The following is a 23,898-nucleotide window of genomic DNA, read 5'->3' as shown; positions in this document are numbered from 1 at the left end:
AAATTTCCATTTGCAAAGTAGGCAACACAATAATTTCCAAATAAAATTCCCAAAGTTAAAACAATACAAAAATATTTATAACTCAATTCTCCAAATAAATTTTTTGGTAAAAGCAGTGAATATAAAAAGTATTGTGCACAGACCATTGATATATGCCTCTTGGCCCTGACTCAGTGTTCCTTACGCTTCTCAATATCCTTTTCAACTGAAACACAAAATTTAAAGTGTTTCAGTACTCATTGAATTCATTTCTAACAATAAAATCCAATATTTAAATTTTCTTGGTACTATTCCCTTCAATTCATTTCATTAGTCAACCTATAATGTTGACCCTTGATGCACTCTAAGTGAGTCGATTCTAATGTTACCAATATGTCACATTTTATAGCCCTTAAGTGTTGGTATATGTTACCAAGTTCATTTTCCAAGTGTATTGCATTTTATTATAATTTACTGGATTTCGGTGTACTATTTTGACCTAGTCGGACGACCTAGTTCCCTCAGTGTTCGAGTTCTGGTCCAAACTAAAAACTTATAGGTCTATGTCTTATTGCACGCGGGGTAAAATTTCAGGTGATTCTGAGTTGTGTAGACCAAGTTATGGTCAATTTACCAATGTTCGATAGAATGCACCAAAATGGTAACTTTAGGTCATTTTTAGGTCACTTTTGATTCGGCCAGTTTTGGTACCTGAACTTGTGCAAGCTATTTGGCTTAGTTCTGTCCATTTCTGGGCTTTAGTGTCTTCATAAGAATTGTAGATCTATGTCTAAACTATTCATGGTAAAACTTTCAGGTCATTTGGGCATGTTTTGAGTAAGTTATGGTCAAAACACTAACTACTACCCAAATAGTCAATTTTCAGGCTTTCAAGTACCTAATCCGGATTTAGTCATTTTTCAAGTTACCTTCTAGGCAGAATTTAGGTAAGCTTCCTTCATGAAAGTTGGCACATTTTGTGCTTAGTTTCACTTCCAATTGGTCTCATACCAATTGGAGTCACACACTTAAGGTTCTAAGCCAAAACACACACTGCCTTGCTACACATTCTTCAACACTTACTAATTACACATTCAATACTTACCAATTACACATTCAATACTTACCAAGTTTACCTTTCATGCCAATTCTGATTTGGTACCATAACATTAACACACTTTACATCACATTTTGGTTGTTTTGGGCAGCTTGTAACCACTCTCAACATACACATTATAACTCAAAATTTTCAAAGTCCAATTACAATAATTTAACCACATGAGCATACCTCATTCACATGTCTAAATCCAAACAATTATTCACATACACATGCTGCCACCATAAGAAACATAATTCAATAATATTTCATGAACTTAAACACTTCAATCTTCTTCATGAGGCTGCCACAAGTTTACACATATCCATCAACTTCTATTTTCACTTTTCAAGCTTGCAAATCAAACCTTACACATGGAATTCAACTTCAATACAATTTAACATTTAAATCATCATCCAAACAACCATTTACATGCAAGGACAAGCTGTTCATGGTGAGGTTTCATGGCTGCCTAAATGGCTTAACTCCAATAATTCATCAACAACAAAAATTCTTCCATAAATCAACTACCCACAACCTTGGTTACACTTTTAATGAAACAAGGATTGAAAACACCCACTTACCTCTTTTGGACTTCTTCAAAACCTCACCAAAACTTATCTTTCTTGCTCCAAGTATGCTGCCCAAGGTGTGTGGACAAGGTTTAGTGAAGGAACCTAGTGGAAAAAGTGACTTAACCAAGGTTGCATGGAGCTTAGAAGATTTTGGCTATGGAGTTTTTCTCCCAAGGGTTTTCGGTGTCACACCTTACCCCTCTGTAAGGCATAACATGATCCCGTAGTATACCTAATGAATTACCAACTCCGTCTACTGATAACCCATTATTTACACTACAAGGGATTTAAAAACTTTTCTTACTTCTTTTACAGTGGTGTGCACTATTTACAGGTGTTAAAAACCTTTTTGAACTGAAGTGATAAAACTAACACATTTGAATTATTTGGAATTTCTGTAAAAATTTTGGCAGAGTGCTATCTGTATTTTGGATAAAACAGTTCTTCAGAAAACCTGTAAAAAGCACTTCAATATATTTCCAAATCTCAACTCCAACATATTTTTCAACACAATATATTTCTCAATTCAAATTCACAGTAATTTTTCAAAGACTGAGATACAAGAAATATAATACAATTTTTACAAGTCAAAATATCTCATAATTTACTTTACAACTTCAATGTACAATTTTAATTTACAACTGCTCAAAATCAAAAACAATATGTACATACAGTGGTCATACATTACAGTACAAAATGCAAAATGTGGTATACTCATTATACCCGAAAATCTCTCGCTGGAGGTACTAGCAGCCTAGTCTGCTGCCCTGTCTGTCTGTCTACCTGCGACATCAATAAAAAGCTATCGCTGAGACAATGTCTCAGTGGTGCACAACATTAACCAAATACAACTTTAAAACACAATTCATAAGTTAAATAAATGATGGATACTTAAAACCATAGATAATTTCAAGACAATAAATGTCAACAAGAATTTAAACTCCATTTCTCAATATCACAATAATAATTTCAATAAATCAAATCATGATTAAATTCAAAAGACAGTGAATGTCAATAAGAATTTAACTCCATTTCACAATCTCATAATACATATCAATAAATCACACACAGCTTAATCATGTTCCAAAGTTCAATTCGTCCCAAAAGTCGATGACTAATGAGGAATAACATAGCTAGCTAGCAAAAATATGAGTACTCATTCAATTCGTCCTCAACAGGCACACACCTCAACACTTCAGCCAGAGAGGGAATTCAATTCGTCCCACTAGACAAGCTAGTGAGGAATACAATCAGTATACATGATAGATGTGGTTTCAAACCATTTCTAATACTTTTCAATCAATAAGTATCCATCAATATCATTCAAACAATTTCTCACAATTTCAAACCATTTACAATGTTTTTCAAGCAACAAATATCCATTCAAACACATTTCCACAATTTAAAACAATAATGTACAAATAGTCATAATTTATTTCAATTGAAAAATTCAAAAGAAATAGTTGTTGTGCACAAACCTCGATAATCTGCTCTTCAGTCCGACTCAGTGTTTCCTTCCCTTTTCCTGAGTCTTTGCTAACTGAGAAACACAATTTGAAGTGTTTCAGTACTTAATTAAACTGTCTCTAACGATAATGTTTGATAAATAATTCACTGAATTCTATTATTTTCTTAGTCACCCTAATATGTTGACCCTCGGTGCATTCTAGGTAAATTAGGTTTTAGTGTTGCTAATATGTCACATTCGATAGTCTTTTAGGTTTGGTACATGGTACCAAGTTCATTTCCGTGTATACTGTATTTTCTTGCAATCTGTTGGATTCCGGGATACTAGTTTGACCTAGCCGGACGACCTAGTTCCTTTGGTTTTCGGGTTTCGGTCAAAACTACAAACTTATAGATCTATGTCTTATGGAACGCGGGGCAAAATTTTAGGTCATTCTGAGTTATGTAGACCAAGTTATGGTCATTTTACTATTGCTGGTCAAATTGCACTAAAATTGGTCACTTTAGGTCATTTTAGGTCATTTTAGGTTCGGCCAGTTTTTGGATCCGAACTTGTGCAAGCTGTTTGACTTTCTTATGGTAATTTCTGGGCTTTGGTGTCTTCATAAGACTTGTAGATATGGGTCTTAACTATTCATGGTTAAAATTTCAGGTCAATTGGACCTGTTTTGAGTGAGTTATGGCCTAAACACTAACTGCTACCCAAATGGTCAGTTTTCAGGCCTCACTTGCACTTAATCCGGATTTGGTCATTTTTCAAGCTACCTTGCAAACAGAATTTTGGTATGCTTCCTTCATGAAAGTTGGCACATTTTGTGCCTAATTTCACCTCCAATTGGTCTCATACCAATTGGAGTTACACATTTAGAGTTATAGGCTGAAATGCATACTGTCCTTAAATACATTGCTTAACATCTATCAATTGCACATTTACCTTGCTATAAGTCCACTTCTCTTCCCCATTCTGATTTGGTACATTACCAAAACCATTTATCACTTCACATTAAAGTCACTTTGGGTAGAATACAAATATCCTCAATACACCAAATGAAACTCTAATTCACAAAGTCCAATTACAACAATATATACACATAAAAACTCCTAATTATTACATACAATTTCCACAACCAATTTACATACATATTCATCAATCCTCAATATCAAAATTCATCCAATATCTTCAGGAATTCAAACATTCATCAAGAAGTCTCAAAGCTGCCGAAATGCTCCAAATTGCCAAAGTTTCCCATAATTTCTTCAACTTCAATCCCAAATGCACAATCACCACATATACATGGAAATAACTTACTAGGACATTAAATCACCCTACTCAACATGAATTCCCATCAAATATAAGTAAGAATAATTCATTAAATATAGAACTCCATGGCTGTCCAAAATTGGATTGATCAATAACTCCTCAAAACTTTAAAATTTCTTCACAAATCAAACACCCATACATGCTTACAAACTTTAACAAAGCAATATTCAAAAATACAAACTTACCTATTGTTAGGACTTGTTAAACCTTCACTAAACTTCCTTGATTTTGCTATCAAACTCTTCCTTGTGATGTGGGGATAAACTTTAATGAAGCAACCTAGGTGTTTGGAGGTGAAATGAAGAGGTTGATGAAGCTTTAAGCAAAACGGCCATGGAGGATTTCAAGCTTCTCTTTTTGGCATGGATGAAACAAATGAGGAAGATGAAGTTTGCAGATTGTATAGTGGGTTTACACCCGCCCTTTTTATGTTTAATTTATTCCATAGTGGTCCACTTACACAATTTAAATCATATTATATGTTTAACTTTCATTTATTCCACATTAAACCCATAATTTTTGCTTTTTACTTTAGGTACCACCAATTTAATTTTTCATTATATTTTCCAAGTGTAATATTATTTATTTTTAATGGACATTTAGGTCAAAAGACAATTCGGGATGTCGATTGACTACAATGCCCCTGTTCGGGTTGTATTCTCGATTTTTCGGTAACACCTGGTTTTGTCCGTTTTTCGATTTCCCACTTTTCTTTATACTAATTATTTAATTTTTATTTAATATTTCTAATGATATTTATACTTCAATAGGGGTCTATTTAAGTCCTAAAAATATTTTCCAGGGTTCCTCATGTCCAGTGGCGACCAACGGTTCACGCCGTGACTTCCCGGTGCGGTCACCCATCGCTAGGGTTCTCGGCTCGCTTAACGTGGTTACCTTTCTTTGCTATTATTTTTCCTTTGTTTTTCTTGTATTTTCTTTTCTTGTATTTCATTATTTTATGTCTCCTCCCTCATATAAAAATGTAGTTCTAGGCATCCTAGCTGTCCGGACAACACTGGTCATTGGAACAGTAGAACGCACTACCGAACATAGGGGTGTTACATTCGGCTGGTTTATTGAATGAATAAGATGAAGGTATATTCTGCCACAAATCTACTTAATGGTCCACTTTGAAGATGTTAGTGGAGCACTAAAATCAATTATAATGTTTGTTTAATCAAATTTTCCATAATTCCCACATTTAACCTCTTTTCTTTCACTATTTACATAATGTATCTCATTTTAATTTTTCATGACATTTTCAAAGTGTTATATCATTTATTTTTAATGGAAATTTAGGTCAAAAGGCAACTCAGGATGTCAATTGACTAAAATGCCCCTATTCGGGTTGCTTTTCAGCTTTTTCGGTAACACCGAGTTTTTATCGATTTCTCGATTTTTCATTTTTCTTTATACTAATTATTTAATTTTTTCTTCGATATTTCTAATGATATTTATACTTCAATAGATGTTTATTTAAGTTTTAAAAAATATTTTTCAGGATTTTTCGTGGTCCAAGGCTAGTCAACGGCCCACACTGCAACTTCCCGGTGTAATCATCCATCGCTATGATTTTCGGCTCGTTTAACTCGGTTACATTTCATTGCTATTATTTTTTCTTTGCTTTTCTTGTATTTTTTTTCTTGTATTTCATTATTTTATGTCCCCTCACTAACATTTAAATGTAGTTCTAGGCATTTTAGCTGTCCGGACAGACACTGGTCACCGAAAGAGTAGAACGCACCATCGAACATTAGGGTGTTACAATTCTTCCCCCCTTAAAATAAATTTCGTCTTGAAATTTTACCCAATAGCCATCTTACAATAGTCATATATTTATTTTCTCCTTTCTATATGATAGTATAATCTTCTTTCCTTTGAATTTGTATAAGACTTTTAACAATCTAATACAACATTTAATTTGTTTGTATAACACCAATCTTCTCTTACTATTGTTCTGTCTAATATTTCAGTTCATGTTTCCTTATTGAATGACCCTTGAGGTCATGTTAGAATTATTTATCTAGTCATTGGTCCTCTGACCATTCTAGTCAACAATCTTACTCACATTCGTAACATTTCTTTGTTATATCTGAACCAACTGTTCAAATTTTTACTTTCATAACTCTTCTTATCGATTAATATTCTATAACTTACTTCCTTTTGTACTAAACTATAACCTTTCAATATTCTAACTTTTGAGTTTTAACTCCCTAAGTAGGATTTTCAAACTTATTTCCAATAATAAAATTCTGTCTTGGCATAACTATACTAAAACAGATGCCGTTGGCAACTATTCTCATCATGGTGTACTATCGAGTAGTACGTAACTCTACACAATAATCTGAAGTCAGTACTGTAATCTGCAGCTTACAGTACAAACATCAAGAACATTGCATAGTTACTACTATATATTCCAATAGATCAAACCTTCCTATCTTTTATCCTTTTCGAATTCACTAATATCGGAAACTTATTCTGATTACAATATCCATTGACAATTACTAACTGTAACATCTTTACCCTCATCTAGATCAATTCCATTACTATAACTTACTTTTAGGTAACTAACAATTTTTTTTTTATATGAGGAACAGCAGAAAGGCAAACAATACTGGCACTAATATAAAAGTATGCAGACCCCAGGTCAAACAATACATATATATATTAGTTACTAATTTAGAGAGTACCAGCAACGATGTCAAAAGTCTCAACCTCTTCCCTCTGTTGTATAGCGTATACTCTAGCTGAAGCATCACCTTGTTCTAGCTGATTCATAGTACTCTGACTTCCAGGTGTACTGCCCCTACCTCTACCTCTGCCTTTGCTAATTGATGGTGAACTCTTTGGGGTAGAAACTTGGGTTGATCCCTCTAGTGTAATAAATGATCCAGAATGGCGTGGATTTATACAATCCCTAGCAAAATAACCAGTCTCTCCACAATTAAAATATGCTCCTATGGCTCTATAATATAACCCACTATGTGGTTTACCACAAGTTTCACAAAGTCGATCCGACAGTGCATTTCTGGGTCTTTATTGAGTTTGCTGATCCGATCGAGGTGGTTTCTATTCAGAAGATCTATCTCTACCCGATTCGCATGAGCTAGATCCTCCAAAGCGCTTCCTCTTTCCTAACCCACTATCAGGAACTTGATCAGTAGTCTTTCTAATTTTCTCTTTTTCTTCTGTACCCTTTTTAACTGTTTTTTCATTCTCAATTCTTTTGAGTTCCAGGGCTTGCGATATTAGCTCTAAGAAATTCTGGTGTCGAAACCCCACAACTTACATTCTTAGACTAGGAGTGATAAGCAGACTTCTTGCATAATGACTCAATCGAGAGAAATTTCTCTCATATTCTACCACTGTTCTATTCCTTTGTTTCAGACTTAAGAACTCCTGTAGCCTCTGGTCCACATAGGCATCTGGGACATATTTTTGTTTGAACTCTCTGAGAAAATCATCCCATGTTAGCACTGTGGCTTCCACCAAACTATAGGGAATGGTTTTCCACCAGTCATATGCATCTCCCTGTAGAAGTGAGACTAAGTATTCAAACTTCAGCTCATCGATGCAGTGCAGCTTCCTAAAAACTCTTTCCATCCTTTCTAATCATTGTTCTGCCACTAGCAGATCCACTATTCCCTTGAACTCAGTAGCCCCATACTTAATAAGCTTGTCGTACTGCCTAGCTGAAGGCTGTGGTTGACTACTAGTGTCTGCAGTGGGGCTCGAGTGGGCATGTTACCAGCCATCTGTTGGAACATCATACCCATCTGCTGAGCAAATTGAGCAAGGAACTGTGGTAGTGAGGGGATTGGTGTAGTTGATCCACTCACATTTCAAAGGGCTGGGGCATCCCCTTGTACCTCAGCCTCTATTGATTGATCGACTGAATGGTCCCCTTCTTCCATAGTCAATTAAAGGATATTACACCTCCTAAACAATTAACATAAGGAGATTTTCTCCCATTAGTGCATATTTATAATGTAATGTACTGTATGTATCAAACCATGACATTGAGCAGTTGTACTATGAAGAAAGAATATTCAAATTACAAGTCAAAATAGAATTTAAAAACTTGCTCTGATACCACTAAAACATGTCACACCCTACCCCTCCGTAAGGCATGACATGATCCCGTAGTATACCTAATGAATAACCAACTTCGTCTACTGATAACCCATTAAATACACTACAAGGGATTTTAAAACTTTTCTTACTTCTTTTTACAGGGGTAAGCACTATTGACAGGTGTTAAAATTTTTTTTTTCTTTTAGCTGAAGTGAAATCAAATAACACATTTGAAGTATTAATAATTTCTATAAAAATTTTGGCAGAGTGCCATCTGTATTTTGAATAAAACAGTTCTTCAAAAACCTGTAAAAAGCACTTCCAATAAGTTTGTTAAATCCCCAAACTCCAATAAATTTGTTCAACATAATAAATTTCTCAACATTATCAACCCAGTTCAACAATCAATTTTCCAGTGTTTCCAAAAGCTGAGATAAGATAAATTTATCACAACATTTTTACAGGCCAAAATAGTTTACAATTTTAGTTTACAACTTCAATGTACAATTTTAATTTATAACTGCTCAAAACCAAGAACAATATATACATACAGTGAACATACATTACAATACAAAATGCAAAATATGGTATACTCAATATACCCGATGAACTCTCAATGTAGCACTAGCAGCCTAGTCTGCTGCCCTGTCAGTCTGTCTACCTGCGATAGCAATGAAAAGCTATTGCTGAGTAAAATTTACTCAGTGGTGCACAATAACAATTTAAAATGCGGTATGTAAAACTTTTATTGACAATTTACAATCCAAACAATTCACAATTTTTCAAAGCTCATATAACACAAATTTGATCAAACAATAGAATAACAAAGTATTGCCAATCAATAACACAATTTGATCAAATAACTGAGTAACACAGTTTTGCCAATCAATAACACAGTTTAGGCCATGACACAAATTTTTTCGAACATGCCGTGTTGTACAACACGGCAAGGCACACTCACCCCAATAATCGAAATCAATGAGGGAGGAAGCTAGCTAGATAATGAGAACTCATCCATACTCACCTCAGACTGGCAAGTCAAAGGGGGAGGAATATAATCACACTCACCCCATAAATGGAGGAGGAACATAGCAATTTTGTTATGCCAAGTGTGAATCAAAACAATTCCAAATCACAATATTTAAATATTTCATACAAATCACAAGTCATATTTTATCTCAAAATTTTCATTTGCAAAGTAGGCAACACAATAATTTTCAAATAAAATTCCTAAAGTTAAAACAATAAAAAATTATTCATAACTCAATTCTCCAAATAAATTTTCTGGTAAAAGCAGTGAATATAAAAAGTATTGTGCACAAACCTTTGATATATGCCTCTTGGCCCTGACTCAGTGTTCCTTACGCTTCTCAATATCCTTTTCAACTGAAACACACAATTTAAAGTGTTTCAGTACTCAATGAATTCGTTTCCAATAATAAAATCCAATATTTAATTTTTATGGTACTATTCCCTTCAATTCATTTCATTAGTTAACCTATAATGTTGACCCTTGATGCACTCTAAGTGAGTCATTTCTAATGTTACCAATATGTCACATTTTATAACCCTTAAGTATTAGTATATGTTACCTAGTTCATTTCCAAGTGTATTGCATTATATTACAATTTATCGGATTTCGCTGTACTATTTTGACCTAACCGGACGACCTAGTTCCCTTTATTTTTCGGGTTTCAGTCCAAATTACAAACTTGTAAGTCTGTGTCTTATTGCACGCAGGGCAAAATTTCAGGTCATTCTGAGTTGTGTAGACTAAGTTATGGTCAATTTACCAATGCTGGACAGAATGCACCAAAATGGTAACTTTAGGTCATTTTTAGGTCACTTTTGGTTTGGCCAGTTTTGGTACCTGAATTTGTGCAAGCTATTTGGCTTGGTTCTGGCCATTTCTGGGCTTTGGTGTCTTCAATAGAATTGTAGATCTCTATCTAAAATATTCATGGTAAAAATTTCAGGTCATTTGGACCTGTTTTGAGTAAGTTATGGTCAAAATGCTAACTACTACTCAAATGGTCAATTTTCAGGCTTTCAAGTAACTAATCCAGATTTGGTCATTTTTCAAGCTACCTTCTAGGCAGAATTTAGGTAAGCTTCCTTCATGAAAGTTGGCACATTTTGTGCCTAGTTTCACTTCCAATTGGTCTCATACCAATTGGAGTCACACACTTAAGGTTCTAAGCTAAAACACACACTACCCTGCTACACATTCTTCAACACTTACCAATTACACATTCAATACTTACCAATTACACATTCAATAATTACCAAGTTTACCTTTCATGCCAATTCTGATTTGGTACCATAACATTAACACACTTTACATCACATTTTGGTTATTTTGGGCAGCTTGTAATCACTCTCAACATACACATTATAACTCAAAATTTTCAAAGTCCAACTACAATAATTTAACCACATGAACATACCTCATTCACATGTCCAAATCCAAACAATTATTCACATACACATGCTGCCACCATAAACAACATAATTCAACAATATTTCATGAACTTAAACACTTCAATCTTCTTCATGAGGCTGCCACAAGTTTACACATATCCATCAACTTTCATTTTCACTTTTCAAGCTTACAAATCAAACCTTACACATGGAATTCAACTTCAATACAATTTAACATTTAAATCATCATCCAAACAACCATTTACATGCAAGGACAAGCTGTTCATGGTGAGGTTTCATGGCTGCCTAAATGGCTCAACTCCAATAATTCATCAATAACAAAAATTCTTCCATAAATTAACTACCCACAACCTTGGTTACACTTTTAATGAAACAAGGATTGAAAACACCCACTTACCTCCTTTGGACTTCTTCAAAACCTCACCAAAACTTATCTTTCTTGCTTCAAGTATGCTGCCCAAGGTGTGTGGACAAGGTTTAGTGAAGGAACCTAGTGGAAAAAGTGACTTAACCAAGGTTGCATGGAGTTTAGAAGATTTTGGCTATGGAGTTTTTCTCCCAAGGGTTTTTGGCTGGTTTGTTAAATGAAGAAGATGAAGGTATATTCTGCCACAAATCTGCTTAATGGTCCACTTTGAAGATGTTAGTGGAGCACTAAAATCAATTATAATGTTTGTTTAATCAAATTTTCCATAATTCCCACATTTAACCTCTTTTCTTTCACTATTTACATAATGTATCTCATTTTAATTTTTTATGACATTTTCAAAGTGTAATGTCATTTATTTTTAATGGATATTTAGGTCAAAAGGCAACTCGGGATGTCAATTGACCACAATGCCCCTATTCGGGTTGCTTTTCAGCTTTTTCGGTAACACTGAGTTTTTATCGATATCTCAATTTTTTGTTTTTCTTTATACTAATTATTTAATTTTTCTTTGATATTTCTAATGACATTTATACTTAAATAGATGTTTATTTAAGTCTTAAAAAATATTTTTCAGGGTTTTCCGCGGTCCAAGGCTAGTCAACGGCCCACGCCGCAACTTCTCAGTTCGGTTACCCATCGCTATAGTTTTCGACTCGTTTAACTTGGTTACATTTCATTGCTATTATTTTTCCTTTGTTTTTCTTGTATTTTCTTTTCTTGTATTTCATTATTTTATGTCTCCTCACTAACATTTAAATGTAGTTCTAGGCATTCTAGCTGTCCAGACAGACATTGGTCACTAAAACAGTAGAACGTTCTACCAAATATAGAGGTGTTACATCCTGGATCTACTAATTCATATATTTGTATCAAGCTGCCCGTAGAAAAGGGAATACCAGTAGAGGAAAGTGATCAAGACATCCTAGTCACAAATTTGCTAGGCCACAGTGTGGTAGTAAACAAGGTGTATAAGGGTTGTCCATTGAAGATTCAAGGGAAAGAGCTCTCAGCAGACTTAATCGAACTGCCTTTCCATAAGTTTTATGTGATTTTAGGAATGGACTGGTTATCCCATCATCAGGCAATAGTAGATTGTAAATTGAAGAGAATCTTTCTGAAAACTACTGAGAATGAAGAAATAATAGTTGTGGGTGAAAGGACAGATTTCTTGTCCTATGTCATCTCAGCTACAATTGCAAGGAGATGGTTAAGAAAAGGGTGTGAAGCCTATCTGGCACATGTGGTTGATACTAGGCAGGGTAAACTTGACTTGTCTGACATACCCACAGTAAGGGATTTCTCTGAGGTATTTCCTGAGGAATTGCCTAGTTTGCCACCAAAAAGGGAAGTTGAATTTGCTATTGAGATTATGCCGGGTACAGCTCCGATTTCAATTGCTCCGTTTAGGATGGCACCTACTGAATTGAAAGAGTTAAAAATCCAGCTGCAAGAATTACTAGACAAGGGGTTCATACGCTCCAGTGTGTCACCATGGGGAGCTCCAGTACTGTTTGTAAAGAAGAAAGATGGGACACTGAGGTTGTGTGTTGACTACTGGCAGTTAAACAGAGTAACAGTGAAGAACAAGTATCCATTTCCTAGAATTGACGATCTGTTTGATCAATTGAAGGGAGCCGATGTGTTTTCTAAGATTGATCTCAGATCAGGGTATCATCAGCTAAGGGTTATGGATGCAAATGTGCCTAAGACTGCATTCAGAACCCGATATGGGCATTATGAATTCCTGGTGATGCCATTTGGTTAACAAACGCTCCAATAGCATTCATGGACCTTATGAACCATATCTTCCATCCATACTTAGATCGGTTCATAGTGGTCTTCATTAATGACATCCTGGTGTATTCCAAGGATAAAGCAGAACATGATGAGCATTTGAGAATTGTTCTGCAGACTCTGAAAGAGAAGAAACTGTATGCTAAATTGTCCAAGTGTGAGTTCTGGTTGAATGAGATTGCATTCCTTGGACATGTGATATTAGTTGAAGGGATTAGAGTGGATCCCAAGAAGATTGAAGCAGTGATGGAATGGAAGCCTCCCAGAAATACAACTGAGATCAAAAGTTTCTTGGAGTTAGCTGGATATTATAGAAGATTTGTAAAGGGATTTTCCCTGATAGCTGCTCCAATGACCAAATTACTACACAAGAATATGAAATTTGACTGCAATGACAAGTGTCAAGCCAGTTTTGAGAGGCTGAAGGCTATGTTGACAGAGGCACCAGTGTTAACACAGTTAATGTTTGGAAAAGACTTTATAGTCTACAGTGATGCCTCATACAATGGGTTAGGGTGTGTGCTCATGCAAGAAGGAAAAGTGGTTGCATATGCTTCCAGGCAGTTAAGGCCACATGAAAAGAATTACCGTACTCATGATTTAGAGTTAGCAGCAATTATCTTCGCATTGAAGATATGGAGGCATTACTTGTATGGAGAAAAATGCTACATATACACAGACCATAAGAGTTTAAAGTATCTGTCAACCCAGAAGGAACTTAATTTGATACGGAGGCAATGGATTGAATTCCTGAAAGATTATGATTATGTGATTGACTATCACCCTGGGAAGGCAAATGTAGTCGCTGATGCTTTAAGCAGAAAATCTATTGTAGCATTAAGATCTCTGAATGCCCAACTGTCCTTAACTCATGATGGAGTTATTTTGGCTGAGTTGCAAGTGAAGCTGAATCTGTTACAACAGATACAGGATGGGCAGAAGACAGATGAGAAATTAATGGCTGTTATGGGCAAAATCACTGAAGGGAAGGAAACTGAATATGAAGTGAAAGAAAATGGGTGCCTGTACTATAAAGAAAGAGTGTGTGTTCCAGATGATAAAGAATTAAAAATCAGTATTCTGAGAGAAGTACATAATAGTGTGTATGCTATACACCCAGGAAGTACAAAAATGTACCATGACCTGAAACTCCGATACTGGTGGCTAGGTATGAAGAAGGACATAGTTGACTATGTAACTAGATGCTTGATATGTCAGCAAGTCAAAGTAGAACATCAAGTTCCATCAGGTTTGTTACAGCCCATAAACATACCTGAATGGAAATGGGACCGAGTCACTATGGACTTTGTCAGTAGTCTACCTCTCACTCAAAAGAAGCATGATGCAGTATGGGTGATTGTGGATAGATTGACCAAATCAGCACATTTTACGCGATCGAGCCCGACTACTCCTTTGGAAAAGCTAGCAGAATTGTACATCAGTGAGATAGTTAGACTACATGGAATTCCTCTTTCCATTATATCTGATAGAGACTCGAGGTTTACATCTAGATTTTGGAAGAAATTACAAGAATCCTTGGGCACACAACTCCATTTTAGTACGGTTTTTCATCCTCAAATGGATGGACAGTCAGAAAGAATAATCCAGGTCCTCGAGGATATGCTGAGAAGTTGTGTTATTGAGTTTGAGGGAAGTTGGGACAAATACCTTCCACTGGCAGAATTTGCATACAACAATAGCTATCAAGCTAGCATACAAATGGCACCCTATGAAGCATTGTATGGGAGAAAATGCAGAACACCTGTATGTTGGACTGAATTGGGTGAAGATAAGCTAGTGGGGCCAGACCTGATAAAACAGACAGAGGAAAAGGTGAAATTGATAAAGGCCAATTTGAAAGTTGCCTCAGACTGACAGAAATCTTATGCTGACTTGAGGAGAAAGGACATTGAGTATGAAGTTGGCGAGAAGGTATTTCTCAAAGTATCACTGTGGAAGAAAGTGTTGAGATTTGGGAAAAAGGGAAAATTAAGCCCTAGGTTCATTGGCCCATATGAAGTTATGGAATGTGTGGGACCAGTAGCCTACAGATTAGCCTTACCACCTGAACTGGACAAGATACATAATGTGTTCCATATCTCGATGCTCAGAAGATACAGATCAGATCCTTCACATGTCATCTCAGCAGAAGAAATTGTGGTACAACCTGACCTGACATATGAAGAAGAACCAATTAAAATCTTGGCATGAGAGGTAAAAGGGCTCAGAAATAAGACAATAACACTAGTGAAAATCCTATGGAGGCACCACAACACGGAAGAGGCAACATGGGAGAGCAAGGAGACAATGAGACAACAGTTCCCTCAGCTCTTCACATCAGGTAAATTTCAAGGACGAAATTTTTATTTAGAGGGGAAGAGTTGTAACATCCCTACTGTATGTATTCTGTACGTTCTGTTGCTCCCGCGGCCAAATAACAGTTTAGGCAAGTCAGGATATCTGGAACTACACTTCGGTAATAGTGAACAGATATATAATGATGAAATAAATAAAAAGAAAATATAAGAAAAATCAAAGAAAAATAAAAGAGAGAAAGTGAAGCTAAGTTAAATGAGCCGGCACTGTAGCGATGGTTGACCGCGGGGAACCCTCAGAAATTAATTTCGGGATGTAAGTAAAGATCTATTGAAATATAATTGACACTAGAATTATCAAAGAAAAATTAATAAATTAGTACAAAGAAAAATGAAAAATTGATAAACAGACAAAAATCGGGAATATAACCCGAAGTGGGGCATTTTGGTCATTTGACATCAAGAGTTGCCTTTTGACCTCAATGTCCATTAAAAATAAATGATATTGCACTTAGGAAATGTCATGAAAAATTAAAATTGGATACAATATATAAATAGTAAAAGAATAGAGCTAAATGAGCAAATACGGAAACTTTAACTAATTAACCATTAAACTATTACTTAGTGCTCCACTAACTCCAGCCATGGGACACTTATCTAAGCCTTGGGACAGTTGAATCATCATCTTCAACCTTGCTCCATAAACCAGCCAAAACTCTCACCATGGAAACCACCATTGCCGCCCCACATGCAACCTTCATTGGTGCATGATCAAGCCACTATTTCCACTTGGTTCCTTCATTAAAGCTTGCCTACTTATCTTGGGGAAGATATTGGCAACAAGAAAAATAATATTTGGTGAAGTTTTGATAAGCTTCAAAAGTGGTAAGTGTCCAAAACCTCTCCCTTGCTTGAGTAAACCTTGTGTTTAGGTTGAGGTGAGTATTTTGGTGAAGAGAAATGAAGAAAACATTGAGATATGTAATTGTCCATTTTCGGCAGCCATGAATATTTGTTGTATTTGAGTTTTTCTTACCTCTAATGGATGGGAATTATGGCTGATTAACTCAAATGGAAGATGTAGTAAGTTAAAAATCTAAATATGTGCATGCAGTGCTTGAATTAAGGGTTTGAAATGGAACCTTGATGCTTTGGCAAACTGCCATGTTTGGCAGCCCATAATATCATGAATTTGTGTGTGAATATAAAGTTTCTTAATGAAATATGATAGTGTTAAATTGTGGGCAGCATGTGTAAGTGATATTGAAGTATGAGTATATTGAAGTGTATGTGTAATATTGATATTGAAATATGTTGAATTTTGGTGGAAGTGAATGTAGAACTTGAATGGTGAATTGTGTGCATTGAGCACTTGAGTGTTCTACCCAATATGCTTGCTGAAATTGTGTACAATATATATATAGAAGTGCCATTGATTGAATATTGAAGTAATGAGGAGGAGAAGGAATGTCAAATTGGAAGTGTAAGTATTTTGTGCAGGTTGTGTATTAATGGCAGTACCTAAATTAGGTCATAAGTGTCAAACTGTGAACCCAATTGGTATGAGGCCAATGGGGGTGAAACTAGACACCAAATAGGCCAACTTTCATGTGGAAATGTTGCCAAAATTCTGCCTAAAAACTGACCTTAAAAATGACCAAATCTGAAATAGCAACCTTGCAACCCAAATTTTTGACCATATGAACAGTAATCATTAGGATGACCATAACTCACTCAAAATAGGTCCAATTGTCCTGAAATTTTTACTATGGATAGCTTAGACATAGAGATACAATTCTTATGAAAACACCAAAGCCTAGAAATGACCAGAACCAAGTCAAATAGCTTGCACAAATTCAAGTACCAAAACTGCCAAAACTAAAAGTGACCTAAAATTGATCAAATTTTGCCCTAAAGGTGTAATCTGTCCAGCTTTAGTAAATTGACCATATCTTGGTCTATACAACTTAGAATGACCTAAAATTTTTCCCCGAGTGCAATAAGACATAAAGCTACAATTTTTCATCTTTGACCAAAAGCTAAAAACCAAGAGAAATAGGACTTTAAGCTAGACCAATCTAGCACACCAAAAATTGAGAATTTGATATTTACATACAATGATGCTTGAAGCAATTTGGCAATGAATGACAACTTATAAAAATGGTAAATTGCACTCTATTGGTAGCATATTGAATTACAATATGTGACATGGTGATGCTAGAAACAACTTATCCATAGTACCTAAAAAGGTCAACATATGCATTGACTTATGAATTACATAATAGCTAGTAAACTCAAAAAAATTGATGAATTAAACAATTAATTTATAATGTTCCCTAGTTTGCCTAGTTGATTAGTTTGGATAGGTTGGCATGCCAATAGGATTTTAACAGCTGTTCTGTAAATGGCTTCATGTCATACTGTGTTTTTATGGCTTATTATGCCGCACTGTGACTTTAATAGCCTACAGCTATACATATTGTGTATTTATTCTTGGCTTGTCACCAGATTGACTATATGGCTTTTTAGCCATACTATTTGCACACCGAGAGACACCTTTTGACCGATGGTATGACTGCCTGAGGTACTAGGTATCCAAAGCCAGTATATCCGTTTATCCAGTCTGGTCAGTGTATAGGCTGCACGGGCAGTAATTCAAGTACTATTAAATTCAAATAGCTAAATCCAGTCTACTGACATACAGCACTACCAAAAATTAGCAAATATTGAAATGTTAGCAAATAAAAGTAAATCAGCAACTGCAAAGTATATCGATGTTATAAATTCGTAAACACTTTATTTACTTTATTTTAGTTTATATTTCTTTATATTTGGCACCGCTAAGCAAAATTACTTAGCGTGTTGCTTTTGTAACGCGTAGGTATTGGAGACGCAGCTGGGGAGCCCAGCAGACCTACGACCGGGTGAGACATCAGATCTGCACAGGAGTCCAGAGTCATCTGCACTGCATTGCTTGTATGGTAGGACTTAGGATATTTTGTTTTTTGTACTTCTGTTGTATTTATTATGAAAGCCCTAAAGTTTATAATATTTTATACATATTAAATAACATAGAGATTTTTTGGATATATTTAAATTATTATGGACTGTATTATGGAACTGTTTAATGACTGTAAAAGTCTATTGACTTTACTGAGAATTTGAGACTGTGAAATATTTGAGATTTTGATATTATCATATTTAACTGTTTTTAACAGGTTTGGAAGGACAGTTTGTCCAAAATACAGACGGCATCTTGCCAAATTTTTATTACCATTTTTGAAATACGGATTTTATCAAAGTATGAAAATAGTATCAACATGATATGAATATACATAAAAGGCTTCTTAAAAATCAAATTGAGTTCAGGAAATGTGTTGATTACATACTAGGTGCTCCAGCACGCCGTGTAGCATGCATTGTTCGGCTATACTATAGACAGGTGAGGGGTGTTACAGTAAGGCACAACATGATCCCGTAGAATACCTAATGAACTACCGAACTTCACCTACCGATAAATCATTAAGTACCCTACAAGGGATTTTAAAATAATTTTCTCACATTTTATAAGTGGTGAGCATTTTCTAATAAGTATCAAAACATTTAATTAGAGTTTGAAAACTAGTTAAGATTTTTGTTCCGTTTTATTTTTTCACAAATTTTATAAAAATTTCGGCAGAGTGCCATCTGTATTTTGAGAAAACAGTTCTTCTAATACCTGTAAAAAGCACTTCCAATGATTTATCTCAACAACTTCATCAAATCAACATCATTTCTCAAATTTCAAAATTCAACATCAGCAAAATACTACTAATTAATTTCATTCAAATTAAAACAAAATACTTCCATTCATATGTAATTAAAGATAAAGCAATTACATACATCATTACAAAAATTTACATTAAGAAAAATCCAAACTAAAATTTATTACAAGTTACCATTTCCTATATTTACATACATTACATATATCAAAATAATTTTTACAATCATGTATAAATATATACCCGACAAACTTCAGAGAAGGTGGCTTCATAATCCTCAGCAACTCACTCCGCTGCTCCTCTAGTCTCTATATCTGTGACAGCAATAACAGCCATCATTGAGTACTAGGACTCAGTGGTGCACAACATACTAAAATAATCTTTATGCGGAATTTAAAACATATTCATTCAAAAATTAAACTAAACATGAGATATAAAATTCAAAACATGATTTACAAAATTTTAATCCAAACAATTTCATTTCAAAAGTCTCAAAACAAATTCCATAAAAACACACAGTTATATAATGCCATTCGAAACATATTAATTTTAATAGCCAGAGGCTTATGAGAAGTCACGTCACAAGGCTAGCTAGCTCAAATACATGAGAACCCATTCTTTTTCTTCTTCTACTGGCACACACCTCAACACTTTAGTCAGAGAAGGAATCAAAATTCGAAACTGATTTCCCCCACTAGTCATGCTAGTGAGGTATTCAAATATATGGTCATGACACTGTGGTTTCAAAACTATCTTAACAATTTACTAAATATTTATTGCCATTTTAAACACAAACAATTAATCTTTCAACAATTTAAATCAAAATCATAATAAACTTTTCAATTCAATTGTGTCACAATTTCATATCTGAATTCATTCAAAACAATGTGCAGAAGAAAATTTATAAAAATTATATGTTGTGCATAAACCTTATACAAGTCGCTTCTTGGCCTTGACTCGATACCTCGAGTTCCTTCCCGGTATTCTTTTCTACTGAAACACACAGTTTTACAGTGTTTCAGTATCACAAATTATCATAATTCCAAAAATAATTTCAAATTTACTTTTACCTAGCTTTAATATGCTAAACTTTACGTTCTTTAAAATTTGTATTTCGAGATTACTATTCATGAACTATTCAAGTCAATTTGTTGACTTTTTAAGGTTTAATAGGTATGGGAATTCTAATTTCACTAATACCACATTTTGGTTACCTAATTTTTTGGTTTTGGTTGTTTTCTCAAAACTTAACTCTTTTAGGCAAAATTTCAAATTTTTAGTTTTGGTGTCCTATGTTGCACTGTTCTATTGGTCATGTTGCTGTTAGAATTTACTTAGTTTTCTTTATAGAAATTGTTCCTTATTGTCTTAACTTTATTTCCCTTTTTGAATCACTCCATTTGGAGTTTTGTAGCTCAAGTTATAACCATTTAAACATGACTGGCCGGATTGGCCTAACCCAGATTTTCTGGGCACCAAAACTGGTTCTGGCAGTTTTAGGTCACTAATTTTGGGTAGCTAAATGACTTGGTTAAGGCATAATTTGGGTTTGTGTTCTTCATGAAAGCTTTAGATCTATATCTCATCTTTCTACTGGTAAAATTTCAGGTCATTTAGACCTGTTTAGCCCAAGTTATGGCCAAATGAACAAACACTGTTTATTTGGTCATTTTTGTACATGGTAGAACACTCACTTTCGGATTTGGCCAATTTGTTCACTTTGCTATGGTCACGTTTTGGGCATGATTCCTGAATGAAAAATGTGCCATTTTGTGTCTAGTTTCATTCCCAATTGGCCTCACCCCAATTGGGTTGGTAAATTTTCAGTTTTGATCCCTAAAAAGGACCTTGGTCATGCTGTCTGTAGAATGACCATATCCAATCTGAATTCAAACTTAATTCCAACACTTCCTACACACCACAATCGGTCACATATGACCATTTTTCAGCTCAAATAAGGTCAAACACACCATTTGACCAATTCTCCAATTTTTGTGTTCCAAAACCCTAGGTTCAAACCCTAATTCACTTGATTTGCTACATTTAATTGATTCCAAGCATACCAACACCATTTCTCAACTCATTCAAGCTTACATATACTTTTAATTCATTCAAAACACTTCATATTCTCATACAACTATGGCTGGCCAAAATTCACATATAGTCCTCCAAAGTTGTTTTCATTTCATTTTAAGTATATTTTTAGGTTTATTCAACTATAAACATAATTAATTCAATTAGAACTTCAAGTTTAGATTACTAACCTTTATGCAGAATTTTTTTCTCTTCAAAGTTCTTCCTTTCTTCTTTCTTTCTCCTTGAACCTTCTTTTCTAGTTGCCCAAACAAAGTTTAGTTGTGGTAAATGAAGCTTCTATGGTGGGATTTTGTTATCTTCAAGCTCAAAAGTGAGCTTCCATGGAGGATTTGGTGAGGGAGGGATGAGAGAGATGGGTCACGGCAATTTGAAGAAGATGAAGGACTTTTTATTTTTTTTTCTTTTCTTTTTCTAAATATTTAACCTTTAGTAAGACCAAAAATTATCCAAAAATTTAAATTTTTAATTATAATGTTTATTGAGCTAAAGAAAAATAAATGAAAAAAAAAATTGAAAAAGAAAAAAATGAAAAAGTAATTGCATCATGCATGATGCAATTACTTTTTCATTTTTTTCTTTTTCAATTTTTTTTTCATTTATTTTTCTTTAGCTCTTTAATTTAATTTCTAATTTCGAAATTTTCTTTTCTCCGATTTTATTTGACAGTTAGGTCAGGAGTCAGCTCTAGGAGTCAATTGACCAAATTGCCCCTCGCCGGTTCGACCCGGTTTGCAAGTAATTCAACATTTCTTCCGTTTCCCTGACCTAATTATTTAACCTACTTAACAATTCTATTTTGTGATTTTCTCTTTTCCACTGTGTTCACGATAGTCTTAAGGACCGCGGCGTCATATTTTACGGTTCGAAATTTGAGTTTAAATTGACTTCGTAGTCCTTCCCAAGAAGGTCACCCATCGCCATGACTCCCGGCTCATTTAACTTCTTATGTTCTATTTTTCTTATTTATACTTAACTATTTGACAATTACTAATTATTTGTTTTCAGGGCTTATCTAGTTGTCTTAGATGTGGTTCTAATCCCTTTAATTATCCAGACCGATACCGGTCACCGGAACAGTGAAATATACCAGGCTATGCAAATAGGGGTGTTACAATTCTCCCCCCCTTAAAATAAATTTCGTCTCGAAATTTTACCTGGTATCAGTCTTTAAACAGTTGTGGGTGTTGTCTCCTCATGTTATCCTCTCGTTCCCAAGTAGCTTCTTGGCCCAAATGATGGTTCCACAGCACTTTCATTAACGGTATCTGCTTATTCCGTAGCTACTTCACCTCATAAGCCAGAATCTCTATGGGTTCTTCCTCATATGTGAGGTCTAGATTCACTTCAATTTCTTCTACTGGTAGTACATGAGATGGGTCGTATCGATACCTCCTCAACATAGACACATGGAAGACATTATGTATCTTTTCTAACTCTGGAGGTAGTGCCAAATGATATGCCAAAGGACCCACTCTCTCCAGCACCTCATATGGCCCAATGAAACGAGGACTCAGTTTCCCCTTTCTGCCGAATCTCATAATTCTCTTCCAAGGGCAAACCTTGAGGAATACTTTGTCACCCACTGCATACTCGATATCCCTTCTCTTCAGATCAATATAGGACTTCTGACGGTCTGATGCAGTCTTAAGTCGATCTCTGATCAATCTGATCTTCTCTTCAGTTTGCTGAACAATTTCAGGCCCAATCATCTTCCTTTCACCTATTTCATCCTAACACAATGGGGTTTGGCACTTTCTGCCATACAAAGCTTCATATGGAGGCATCCAAATGCTTGATTGGTAGCTGTTGTTGTAAGCAAACTCAATCAAAGGCAAGTGTGTGTCCCAATTGCCCTCAAATTCAATCACACAAGCCCGTAGCATGTCCTCCACGATCTGAATTACCCTCTTAGACTGGCCATCTTTCTGTGGGTGGAATGTAGTACTGAAGTTCAATCTAGTTCCTAGGGCTCTCTGAACACTACCCCTGAATCTAGAAGTGAACTTATGATCTCGGTTAGATACGATGGATACTGGCACTCCATGCAGTCTTACTATCTCATCAATGTATAACTTGGCCAATCTTTCTAAACTGTAGTCCATCCGAACTGGCAAAAAATGAGCAGACTTGGTTAGTCTGTCAACAATGACCCAAACTGCATCATGACTCTTCTATGTCCTCGAAAGTCCCATCACAAAATCCATTGTTATTCTCTCCCATTTCCATTCTGGTACTGGTAGTGGATGTAACAACCCCGTGGGTACTTGATGCTCTGCCTTCACTTGCTGATAAGTTAGGCATTTGGAAACAAATTCTGCCACATCTCTTTTCATACCCATCCACCAGTAATGCTCCTTTAGCCCTCTATACATTTTTGTGCCACCAGGGTGCATGGAAAAAAGAGACTCATGTGCTTCCTTCAAAATGATCTTTCTCAAATCAGCATCATTAGGAACACACATTCTGCCCTAGTGTAGCAGTAGACCGTCATCTCTTATTGAGAATTATGGTTTCTTGTCCTGTCTGACTTCTTCCAACAGCTTC

This window comes from Hevea brasiliensis, chromosome 1 (genome assembly GCF_030052815.1).
Source record: "Hevea brasiliensis isolate MT/VB/25A 57/8 chromosome 1, ASM3005281v1, whole genome shotgun sequence".
Classification (NCBI taxonomy): domain Eukaryota; kingdom Viridiplantae; phylum Streptophyta; class Magnoliopsida; order Malpighiales; family Euphorbiaceae; genus Hevea; species Hevea brasiliensis.
Note: the sequence above shows the minus strand (reverse complement) of the source record.